The sequence below is a fragment of the Lygodium microphyllum genome, chromosome 10 (genome assembly GCF_053477565.2).
Source record: "Lygodium microphyllum isolate KBCC chromosome 10, Lygodium_microphyllum_v1.1.10, whole genome shotgun sequence".
Lineage (NCBI taxonomy): Eukaryota > Viridiplantae > Streptophyta > Polypodiopsida > Schizaeales > Lygodiaceae > Lygodium > Lygodium microphyllum.
Genome location: NC_141144.1, coordinates 149,928,872 through 149,942,406, shown reverse-complemented (window position 1 = coordinate 149,942,406; position 13,535 = coordinate 149,928,872).

Here is a 13,535-nt window from a genome sequence, read left to right as displayed (position 1 = left end):
ACATGGAGGCTAGAGGAAGCGCGAGACACGATCCCCTCCATGGAGCCAAGGTAGTCAACAGAGGGGGAGGCGCCTTGTACAACAAGAAGAACTAAATCATGCCACTGTTATAAGGCATGCAGAGGCTATGCGGAAATTTGAAATAGACCAAGCAGAGGTGGAGGAGTTTGTACGCACGAGAAGGGAAACCAAGAGAGAGCAGAGAGAAGAATTGAAATAGGTAGCATGGGATGACATGGAGGCTGCCCGAGATTGAGCAAAGGGAGCATCAGACACGATCCCCTCCACGGAGCCAAGGGAGTCAACAGAGGGAGAGGCGGAGTGGAAGGGGGAGAGAATCAGCTCATTGGTAATAAAAGCAGTAGACACTGACTCTAGAACATAAAATGTACTATCGTTCAAAAGCATGTATTATACATTGGGATTATCATAGTTATCAAGTTTATAGTGTATCATCAATTTGAGAGGTCTCCTCTAGTATTCTAATCCAATGACGATTGTGATAGTGTCAACCTTGCCTCCATTTTGCGAGTCCTTCAATTGCATTTGAGTTTCTAAATGCTTCAATCTTCTTGTATTTCTTTATCCTATCATCTCTTACTACTTGTGTAATGGCTGATGATTTTAATTCCTGTTTTGTCCATAGTATCCACAATATCCTTTTATACAACCATTGGAATAGCTTACAAAGACTATTGGCTTTTCTACTACCACCACCATGTTGGGTATGCCTAAAATACGCATTGTGTGCCATGTAATGGGACTTTTCCATGCCTTCTATGCTCCAAATACTTGGATTTCCATACTTTTCAATGAAATATGGCATATGATTGTATATGATGTGCTCCAGATAAATGATTAGTCTCTGAACATTGTTTAGTAGACATGGATAATTTTATACAAACATGTATAAAACCAAAGACTTGTCTTACCATATAGTGTTTGAAGTTGATGTCTTCCCATGATTTTATGAACTCTTTCTTGAATAGATCTAGAGTAGTCTAAAACCTCTTCTTGTTTGTATTTGTCCATGTCTCCTTATCCAGCATCTGGAATATGATATCCACAGCACGCCACACTTCTGCCTTTGCATGTCTTGAAAGAGGTTTGTGATCCTTTACTATCTTGTGCAGCCTTCTCCATTTCTCAAATTCAATCCTACTTACATGCGTCATTTTGTAGTACTTTCCACGTTTGGTAAGCTTTTGTCGCCTGTTGTCAGTGGGTCTCGAGAGGAATTGTCTTGCCTTCATGCCTCCAAGAGAAACTTTTCTTGGTATATCTATTTCATTGTTTGACTTTTTTTTATCTTGTATCCCTCCTCCATGAAGCTTCATGTCTGCCAATAACATCTCAAGAGCATCAATCCCCTTCTTTCGATCTGTGTGGTTCTTGATCTTCCAAGCAAATCTAATGTACAAGTTGACAAACTTCTCAATCACCCGATAGAGGTATATCAAAGATTGGTTTGAAATATTTGTTGAACTAGTGATGATTAGGCGCCTCCTTCCACCACTTTTGATTAAGTATTTTTGCATCCTCCATGCAATACAGGCAAGGAAGGGTGACCAGGCCTTTGTTACAATTATATAAGCACTTTAGAGTCTTCAAGTCCAATGCAAGTTGCCAAGTAACTTGAAAGTTGCCCATGTTTGGAACAACTAGTTTCTTCTGTCTTTTCATTTGAGCATTAATAACATCTAGTAGTGGAGTCTTCTAAAAGACACATTCCAATGCTTCATAATTCTCCAGCACAACCAAAAATGTCCCAAGCCACCATAAATTCATTTTGGGCTATACACTGAAGTAACAAGAATCATCCCTTGGCATGTTTGCCATTGCCCTGTCCATTAATGTAATGGCTATCCTCTCAATGTTAACATCTTTCAGAAATAATCTTTAATGTAAAGTTCAATATGCCATTTTTCTTTGCATGTGAGATATTGTAAAACTCAACCACTCTCGAACTTGTAGTATCTCCAAATCCATGAAGATATTTTTGTATTCGTCATAGACAACCAAACCCTATTTTTCCTCAAACTCTCCATTGATGTGATAGGGATTTCAAACATACTCCTCCTACTTTAAGTTAAGATATTTCCAAAGTCTCCAAATTTTTGTAGTTGTGGGCATGAGCTTTGGCTTAATACCTTGTGATTGTAATAAACTTGAAACCTCTTTTTGCAAGAAACCATAGCCATTGCAACTTATACTACTCTCATCCATGGTGCTCTGTATACCCTCCACAGAAACCATGTTTTGGCTCAAAAGGCTCAACAACTTGCCTCTACACTACCTTGAACTTCTTCTCCTATATGAGTTCTTCTGCAATCTTTGAGCTAACAAGTGGCTTAAGTCACTTTGCAAGGTTGACACTAGGGTTACAATTTTCCTTGTTTGGCTGTAGCACATCCCTAAACAAGAGGGACAATGTAAAGCAAGGAGACATAATAACCAAAAAACAAAGAATAGTAAGATAAGAGATTCCTAATATGATAACCCTTATTCATTTCTTCATACCTTCAGAGCCTACCTTCAAATCCTCTATGTTCTTTAGTTCTCGTTTCCTTTGTCGAAGGCCAAGCAATGTTTGCTTCTGTCTCAAAATTTGTAGCTGCTTGTTCAATCTTTCTATGTCATGTTGTTGGGCTTTGACCTTTTCAGCTCTTGATGTGCATCATTGCACTCTCCATTACAGGTGTTGTAGAGATAGCTTTGCAATAGCCAAGAAGGCCATTCTTGCCATCTTCAACAAACCTAAGAAGGGTAGTTGGGTTTGAAAAGGGTGGGGTGCTAATAGTGTGAGGATCTTTGGGATAAAGAGAACCATCACACCAAAGGTCGACATGCCTAGATCCTCCCTCATGTAAGTCAAAGGTATAAGTGATTTATATCTCGATACTCTTTCTTCAACAAGAATTCTACGTGGAGTTTTACATGTCCTAGATGTACAAATAAATCTTATTTTAGTTACAAGACTTGTGGATCTTGGTCTCTTTTTCGGTTTTGACCATATCAAGTATTGAGAGAGATGGCCAAGCCATCATTGTTACTCCTTGAAATCATAATTATTTTAAGTATTCTTTAAATGAAGATGTTGCAAATGTTGTTACAACTCCTAGAGATCCTAACAACAAAATATGGCATCATCGCTTTGTTCACTCTATTTTTTCAAAGCTTGTCGATCTTTATCGACATGACCTTTTTCAAGGTATGGAATTCAAAGCTTGTCCTAATATGGGTATTTGTGAATATTGTGCACTTGGAAAGCATTTTCGCAAACCCTTTTCCATTTCTACGACAACTGATTTTAGAGATTTGCTTGATCTTATTCACACTAATATTTGTGGACCTTTTTCTCCATCGAAATCTCAATATCGATATTTCATGACTTTTATTAATGACTTCTCAAGATACACCACTATTTTTCTCTTTGTACACAAATCAAAAGCTTTATTATCTTTTCAACAATATAAAAAAGCTACAAAACTTTACATTGGTCGTCGCATCAAGAAACTTTGCAGTAATAGTGGTGGAGACTACATTTCAAATTACTTTTATGATTGTTGTATTAATCAAGGTATTCATCACAAATATATGGCTCCCTACTCTCCTCAACAAAATGGTATTTGTTGAACATAAAAACATGACTATTCTCAATGCCATGCAATGTATGCTTATTCATTTTGGTTTATCTCAATGTTTCTGGGCCAAAGCAATCTTAAGAAGAGTATTTGTTCAAAATCATCTTCCTACAACTACTACTCCTGGTAAAATATGGATTACTACTTGGACACATGAAACTCCTTCTATTTCATATTTTAAAAATTTTGGATGTATTGCATATATTCATGTATCCAAAGAGAGGGACTAAAAACTTGATCCTCCTATTTTAAAACTTATTTTCTTGCAACTTATGGGCAACACATGGTTTCAAGAGGATGCTGGGAGGACGTGGTCACTGGAGGACGTTGATGATACAAAGTCATTACTCACTTATTTTCCTTTTCCATATGAAGATGAACATTCTTCACGGGATAATATAGACTCTTCAACTCAAGATTCACAACCTACACCTATTATTACTAATGATGACCTTGGCATTGATCTTTATGTTGCTCTTCCAATTGATAATGCGCATGGTATTGTCATATTTATGATGCTGACATTCTTTAGAATGCTCTCAATATTTGTGAAGACCCTGTCTCTTATAGTGATGCCATGTCATCCTCACAAAAGGAAAAATGGTGGGAGGCCATGGAAGCTGTGTATGAATCTCTCCTCTCTAAAGATACATGGGTTCTAACTGAGTTACCACCTAGACATATTGTTATTAAATGCAAGTGGGTTTATAAGACTAAAACAAAAGAATATTTAACATTTAACAAATTCAAAGCAAGGCTAGTTCCCAAAGGTTTCTCACAAATTACAGGAGTTGATTATCATGAAACTTTCTCACCTATTGTTCATATTACCAGTATTCGGGTCTTCTTAGTTGTTACTATTGAGTTTGATTTGGAGATTCACCAAATGGATGTGAGAACTGCTTTTCTTAATGGTGATTTAAAGAAAGAGATATACATGGAGCAACCATAGGGATTTTTAGTCAAACATAAGGAAAATCTTGCTTGCAGACTTCATCGGGCACTCTATGGTCTCAAACAATATTCACGAGCTTGGTATCAAAGATTTATCTCTTCCTTACAAAATAATGTTTTACCTCTCTTGTTCTTTAGATCCTAACTTATATGTCAAGTACTACAATAATAGGTTTGTTATTCTTATTCTGTATGTGGATAATACCATACTTGTTTCTAACCATCTCAACTTCCTTCAACAAGTAAAGAAGATTTTATCTTCTGCATTTGACATGGTCGATCTTGGAGACATACAATCATGTCTTGGTATTCAAATTCAATGCTATCGAGAAAATTGTGTTTTATTACTGCGTTAAACAAAGTTCATTGAAGATATTATTCAAAATTTTGGTTTGGGTTCTGCACATCCTGCTAGTACTTCTTGTCTTGTGAGCTCTACCAAAAACTCTCACTTTTTGTAGAATGATGGAAAATTAGCATTGCATCAACTTTATGCTAATCTTGTTGGATGTCTTCAATTTGTTGGCTTAAATTCTCAACCTGACATTCTTTTTGCTGCAAATTTTCTTGGACAACATCTTAGTTCTCCATGCCTTAAACATTAGACTGCAGTTAAACGAGTTATGAAGTATTTGAAAGACACTAAAGATTTTGGAATGGTTTACCGACACCAACAAAACTCCGATTCTCTACATTCACTTCAACTTCTGGGTTATATAGATACAGATTGGGAAAGCTCTCACTTATCTATGCTACAAGTGAAAATTGTTTCTTTATCAATGGTTGTCTTGTCTCTTGGACTAGTAACAAACAATGTTGTGTTGATGTTTCCAATACACAGGTTGAATATATAGTTGCATCTTTAGCGGCCCGAGAGTTAGTATGGCTTTGACAAGTTCTATCATATATTAGCCATCCTCCTCTCTCCAGCACACCACTTCAATGTGATAACCAAAGTGCTATTAGTCTTGCTAAAGACTATGTTCAACATAACAAGTCTAAACATATTGCAGTGCATTAGCATTATGTTCGATATGAAGTAAAGAAATGCATGATCATGATTGAAAATTGTCCAAGTGATCAGATGATTACACATATATTCAACAAAGGACTCAATGAAGCATGCTTCACTCTGTTGCGCTCAAAACTTAGAGGTGTCTCAACTTCAATCTTTGGGATCTAATCTACTATGACATTGTAGTGCCATTGTACAAACTCCCTGTAGGCACCATACACTTCACATATGCACATACACCATAGACCTATTGGTCATCTTTGTATATGCATATTCAGCCTCACTTTACATGCACGAATTCACTTTACATGCAAACAATAATCCTTCTTGATCATGTTTAAACATTTGTATATAGGAGCTTGGGGTTTTCCCTTGTGCTCCCCAAGGTTTTTTTCATCCACAGCTAGAGACCTTTCTTTGAGTGGGGGCATTGGAGCTATATATAGCTCACCCTATCTAGACTAGGTCTCACCTATATATATGTGTAGATTGTGATCAGTAGTCTATGGGAGTGTATATGTTGTGTCTCTTCTCTCCCTCTTGCATCTCTACATATCTTCTCTATCTACATCTCCACACACCTCTTATTCGACTCAGAAAGAGTCTATTGGACCAAATTTAGGCCTCAAACGATCAAATCTCATGCCTTGAATGGCCACTCGAAGCTCGAACAGACGCTCCTCATCCAAGTTTAAGTCGAGTTGATCACTCAAATAGCCACTAACTTGTAGGATTCCACTTGGATCGCCATCCAAGTCTAAGTCCAAGGAGTCTAAGTCTAACCATTCAAGCAACCACTAACTTGTAGGAGTCCACTTGGATGGCTGAATCAAGGACTCAGATGGCCGAGTCTAGGACTCGGGTGACAAATTGTCAAGAATTCTATTTTTGACTTTGTAATGCTACTTTTAAGACATGTTAGGGTCTACTCCCAACTCTCCACTAGCCACGTTGAAATCGGGACTAGTAGGTGAGACCATAGAGCTTTTTGCACTCTAAAACCTTGATCTAGGAGTCTAGGAGTGACTAAAATAACTTATCATTGGCTGCTACTTTGGATAGAGACCTAAATTGATGCACTTGGCTAAATACCCATTAGACCACCTGTAACAACCCGTGATGGATCCAAAGACGACTACCCGGAGTAATCAAAACCCACTCAAAAAAGATGAAATGGCATGAAATTGATTGGATATAGTTGACTTCATCAAAGGTGACACTCTACATTATAGACACCTAAGTGCACGTGAAATCGGGACTAATAGGTGAGACTATAGAGCTTTTTGTACTCAAAAACCTTGACCTAGTAGTCTAGGAGTGACTAAAATAACTTACCATTGGCTGCTACTTTGGATAGAGACCTGAGTTCACCCACTTGGCTGAATACCCTTTAGACCACCTTTAAAAACCCGTGAAGGATCCAAAGACGACTATTAGAAGTAATCAAAATCCACTCAAAAAAGCTAAAATGGCATGAAATTGATTGGATGTTGTTGACTTCATCAAAGGTGACACTCTACATTATAGATACCTAAGTGCATGTGAAAGCTAAAAGCTTGATTTCATACAACTCACATTAGGTCCCACTGCTAGCGTATAAGTCTGTGTACATTTGTAAAATGTTAAATTAATAAGGATCACACTAAGGGAGATTAAGCTAAAAATGAATCCACCAGTAGGAGTGCAACCTTGAGAATCAGAGGAGTAACCTAGGATACCAGAAATAAAGACCTAGAGAAGACAAAACTACCAAACCACTGAGGCAAGGAAAGACTAGCCAAGATTAGGGATACATCTTTAGTCGGCCTGCTTGACCTCATAAAAGAAGCACTACTAGGTCAAGAGACAATCACCATGGTAGGCACTATCTCGAATGAGAACAATATCATACCTTGACCTTGACTTTAACATGGTAGAGTATTCGGATGACATCCGAAACACTATATGACCAATAGACAGGATAGTGCATCATGGAAGACCAACACCAAATATCATAGCTAACCTCACGGAGGAGAGAAAATTGGAAAGGATAACATTGTAGTGCATTGCAAGTTATAGCCAGTAGCAAAGGGCTCAAAGGTTGCACTAAGAGAGAGAGCTCAATGAGTTCACATGATCCTAGCCATCACAGGTTTGAATAGAACGGCAGGCAATCATGATAGGAAGAGTTCCTTAGAAGCCGACCTTACAGTGAGCAAGCTACTCACAAAATGATTACTAGGTAATACAAGTGCTGAGCAAAGTGGGGCAGCCTTGGTGGCATCATTGCTAGCCACCCTAAATACTAGGGGCCAAATAAAAATATTCATAGTTGCAAAGTAACTCGATAAATACTAAGCAAGCAATGAGCCCTTTAACTTTGTCGAGCAATTTGAGCATGTATGTGAGGCTAACAACCTCATGGACCTTTCTCAACAAGCATAAGCATTTGTTGTTTACTTGGGAGACAAGGGACAGACTTGGTTTACAAATCTTGACAATGATGAATGCAATAACTTCATCCAATTGAAGGATCTCTTCATCAAGAGATTCTCCAAGGTAGGGTACTCCGATAAGCTCATTATCAAGCTGATGAATACCATCCCAAAAGATAAAGAGAAAACACGAGACTACGTTAGACATGTGAGGAGTCTCCACAAGAGGATACCTGCAAAGCTGAGTGACCCAATGAGAGAGCTATCTCTACTGTATTTATTAACAAGATCTGCAACAAAGAACTCTATAAGGCCCTAGTGAGGAATTTGAACGTGCAAAGGGATATGCTTGCAAGAGTCTTTGAAAAGGCTATAAGGATGGATGACTTGCTCATGGAGAGAAACTCTGGGGTCACACAACAAGGGAGCAACACGTGTAGAACCACCAAGAAAATCATAGAACTTAGCGAATGAGCAATCCCCAACAAACAAGATAAAGGAAAGAGTGTCAATCATCATACCCAAGCGATAGCTGATGTGAACTGGAAACTAACCAAACTATAAGAGTCAATATGAAGGCTAGTACCATCTCACGTGCAGTGTGTGCACTCTAGAGGGAACCACCACGTGCCATCTAAATATCAGGATCCCAGATCACGGCCATGTGCCATTTATGAAATATTTGGGCATGACACCATGCACTGTCGATTGCCAAGACTATTGCCTTACTAACACCCTTACACTCGGCCATACTATCTAGGAATTAGGTATCCATACTTTGGAAGGGGAGTCCCTTTGGCTCTACGCGGTTCAAAGCCAACTGCTCATAGACTAGACCCAACAAGAATCCCTAGACCACCAGGACTTATAGTGACCCATCCACCAAGCGATCCTCTAGTGCACTTTGTGGAGATACCACTAGAGGAAGACTCATACGTGAACCCTTATGTCGCTTATGACGAAGAGATAATCCCATATTGATGGACTATAGGCCTTTTCCAGTCATGGCCTTAGGCAAAGGAAGAGGTAGAGGCCTAGGAGGAGCTCAGAACCATAAGCCCATAGCATGTCAAATATGTGGCCATCAAGGGTATATCTCATCTTGCTGCCTGGAATATGAGCAAACAAATAGAGACTGACTTGAGATGCCCAAAATATGAAGTCATACACCTATTCACCGATTTCCTTGGGTGAAAACCCTCTACTAGTTTGACGATTGTACCATCTGTGCTATTCTAACTCTTTCGTATTCATTCACCTAACAAGGATGCCACATCTATCCCCATAAATGTCATGACACGAGCTCAAATAAAGCAAGCCGATATCTCATTACTTGGATCTAGTAACCTGGATATATCCTCTATAGGGAAGAACAACTAATAGAGGAGGAAAAAGAGAACTAAGGCAAAAATATCATTCAAGATAGAGAGTGAGTCCACATTGACAAAGGGAAAACATGTCAGTGATTGAAAAGCAAAAACACCTTCTAAGATGAGAGAGAAGGAAAGTGCTAAGGTTGGAGAGTACCATGACCCCAACCACCAACTAAAGGCTATGGATAAGGTCAAGGAGTTTATAAAATAAGGACAATCTCACTTGCAAGATGTTGAACCTATCATTGAGAATGAGATCCACAAATTCTTAGTCATGAGCCCACCAGTCTCTCCCATAAACTTGAGAGTAGGGGAGGCAACACCACCACAAGAATAGCCACATGGATAGAGCATTGGCAAGAAGCCCTTGCAGCCAAGGAGGGAAAGGCAGTAGATCACTTGCTAATCATACTAATATCAATGTTGGTGATATTGTCACTAGGAGAATTGCTTGGGAAAAACCCCGCACTATGGCAAGGATTGAAGCGGTAGGTGGAACAAAGTGATAAACATGAACCACAAGACTTGTCTGATCATGATGCCATAATGCACATACCGTCTAATGCTGAATCCAACTGTCTAAGTCCCCAAAAAGTAAATGACTTTCGGGAAGGCACTGAAATGCACACAGTTTTACCTGTCATTGCCCTAGGAGATACTATGCGGAATAGAAAAGTAGAAACAAGAGTAGAGGTTAGTGTGCTGAGCCACACAGTCCTATAAGCTTTGAGAAACCAAAGGGTGGAAAGCGCAGATTTCAATGTCACTCTAGCGAATGGGATGAAGGTTAGTTATTTGGGAGTCTTGAATGATTGGCCTCTATAGATAGCATGAATCAAATTCTATGAGAACTTCATTGTCATGAAGATAGTGGATTATGATATCCTGCTAGGCAAACCTTGGATGAGAAATGCCAAAGTGATAGAGGACTAGGGTAATAACTTGATATTCTTAGAAAATAGATTAGAAGAAATCCGAGTAGAGATGGACACTTGGAAAACCTCACCAATGGACCTAGATGCCATCTTTGCCATGGTAAAGGATGACTCTAGAAGTGCTTACGAAACTCTAACAAGGTACATTCCTTGCCCTGAGGATGAGCATGATTGGATGCATGTATTGGCAACCATTGATCACCCATTCTTGAAGGATGAGGGCAAATATGGGCAACAAGATGTAGACTCATCTACCAAACCTAACAATGCCATTATTTCTAATCTATCCACCACAGTACCCTTGTGCATGATGGCCATGAGTTCCATCAGTCAACCAACACCAATCACCTCTATCGTGTCCCAACTAACAAATGGGAACTCCACGAGATCTTCGAGTATCTATTGGGTGAGTTGGGTGGATTGTAGCCTAGCTTCTAATTTAAAGCCTCTCAAGGATCTTATGGAAAGAAAAGAGTGACAATGGACTAAGGTGCACGACTTAAACATGTCATATAATTGGACTCTCATATATCGAGTGAGAAAAAAACTTGAAAAGAGAAACCCTAAAAATGACACACAGTCCAAGTGTGAGGATTTTGAAGATGAGTACAAAGATTGTTGTTCCATCAATGATGAGGACGGCAAAGAAGAAGTAGAGACCATAGAATATGACATGGATGGAAGAGTGATTGAGTAAATTAAAGCAGACAATAAACCCGGAGAGGTCAACATGTTCATAGTGAACAAAGGAGTTGCCAAGGTAGATTGCAATTGAGCTTGGCTAGAATGCCAAGAGGTGGTAGATTATGAGTAAGAGAGATTAGTGCAATCTTGTACCACACCATTATTTGGAATGGAGTCAGTCTCAAAGTTCTAACCACCAGGGGAGACAACCTCTTCTAGTGAGGATAGTGAGTACAACTCCGAGTCAGAGGTGAGCTCTAATAGTGACACGGAAATACCTCAACCACCTAGAACCAAATGTATCAAAGGGACCTTCCAGTCCACATAAAGTGCAATAGGCTAAAGATGGAGAGGAAGAAATAGTCAAAGTCTTCAAAAGCTGAAAGATAGAAGAAACCCCATGACTTGCCATAGCACTTCATGAAATTTAAATTTGTAATTGAATTGTGGTGTTATTAGTACGAACCAAGGAGAAAGGACAAGCAAGTGAACCCATTAAAGAACTGCCCAAAGTTAAGGAGGTCAACTTTGCAAGGAAAGAGGACAAGCCGCTACCCGTGTACATAGAAAATGACCTAACCAAAGAGGAGAATAATCTCATAAATCTCTCAAGGGAATTTGCTGATGTATTTGCATGGTCCTTACATGAGCTAAACAAAATAGATTTGAGTATCGTGACTCATAACATCCCTATGATCCCTAATATAGTACGAGTTAAGCAATGACCATATGCAATGAATTCTAAGCATACACATGCAATTAAGGAAAGGATTAATAAGTTATTCAATGCAAAAATTATTTAACGAGATAGAGCAAATAGACCAGGTGTCACCCATAGTCATAGTCATGAAAAAGAATGAGAAGATTTGAGTGTGGTAAACTATAAGAAGGCCAATGTAGCTACAAAGAGAGATAACTACCCATTACTATACATTGAGCACATGATAGAGAGAGTGGCAGGAAAGGAAGCCTACGATTTTTTGAATGGCTTCTCAGACAATAACCAAGTGCAAGTCCGTCCAAAGGATAGACACAAGATGGCATTTGCCACTGACTAGGGTTGTTTATCTACATAGTCATGCCATTTGGACTAACCAATGCCCCTGCTACCTTCCAACATTTCATGTGTGCCATCTTCAAGGACATGCTTAGAAAATTGTTGGAAGTCTTGGTTAATGACTTATGCATCCACACCAACTGGAAAGAGCACTCGGAAAAGCTGCAAATAGTCTTTGAACAATATTGGCAATACGGTCTCTCACTAAACTCCTTAAAATGCCGGTTTTGGATAATAAAGCATGATTCTATTCTAGGGCACGTTGTGTTAAAGAATGGGATAGCCACAGATTCCTCGAAAATCAAGGTAACTATAGACCTTCCCCCTCTGACCAACTTCAAGGGAGTTCAATGTTTCTTAGGCCACACAAGATACTACTGGCGATTTGTGTTGAACTATACATTGATTGCTAGACCTTTGTACAAGCTATTAAAAGTTTTCAAGTGGACCGAAGAATGTCAAATGCCTATGAAAGGCTTAAAGAGGCTCTAAATTCAACTCCTATCTTAAGAGACCCAAATTGATCCATTATCTTCCATGTCCACATTGATTCATCAAAGTTTGCCGTGGGGATAGTATTGTGCAAAACTGGTGAATATAACATGGACTATCCAATGAGCTTTGCTAGTAGACAACTCATTGATACATAAATAAACTACTCCACAACAAAGAGGGAAGGGTTAGCCATAGTCTTTGTCGTAAAGAAGTTTAAATACTATCTTCTAGCAACACCCTTTATTTCTTTATTGATCCTTAAGCATTTCTGTACCTTGTGAACAAACCCGGTTTAGCAGGATGCATCGCTTAATGGTTACTTCTACTTTTGAAAATTGACTTCTATAGTAGTACACAAGGGCAAACAACACTACATGATGGCAGAACACATGTCGTGCATACCTACCACATGTGAAGTTGTTAGAACAAGTATTAGTGATGACGCACATCTTTTTCAAATGTCTAGTGAACAAGATTGTTTCAAGTAGACCTCACACAATATTGGACAAATGACATGTTCCACATTCTAGAGAATATATTTCCAGAACAACCCATAAAAAAATCTAGGTTAAGAAGTCTTGTCTTGAAAATATAGCCCTATCAATTGATTGCAAGTCAATTGTATCAGTGAGTAAAGGATGGAATTCTAAGGAGATGTGTCCACAAACACAAAATATATGATGTACCCAAGGAAGCACATGGCAAGATTGTTGGACATTTCAATGAAACACCACATCACGAAGGGCGCTCCAGTCTCAACTCTGGTAGCCAACACTATTCTATGATACAGCAAAGTTTGTAAAGCACTATGATGAGTGCCAATGAACCAAAGTCCCTATTCGTAAGAACAAAATGAAGTTGACCCCGGTGATCGCATGCCAATCATTTGAAAAATGGAGAATTAACTTCATTAGTTCAATCAGTCCTGTGACATAGTACTCTCAAGCCAATTACATCATCGTTG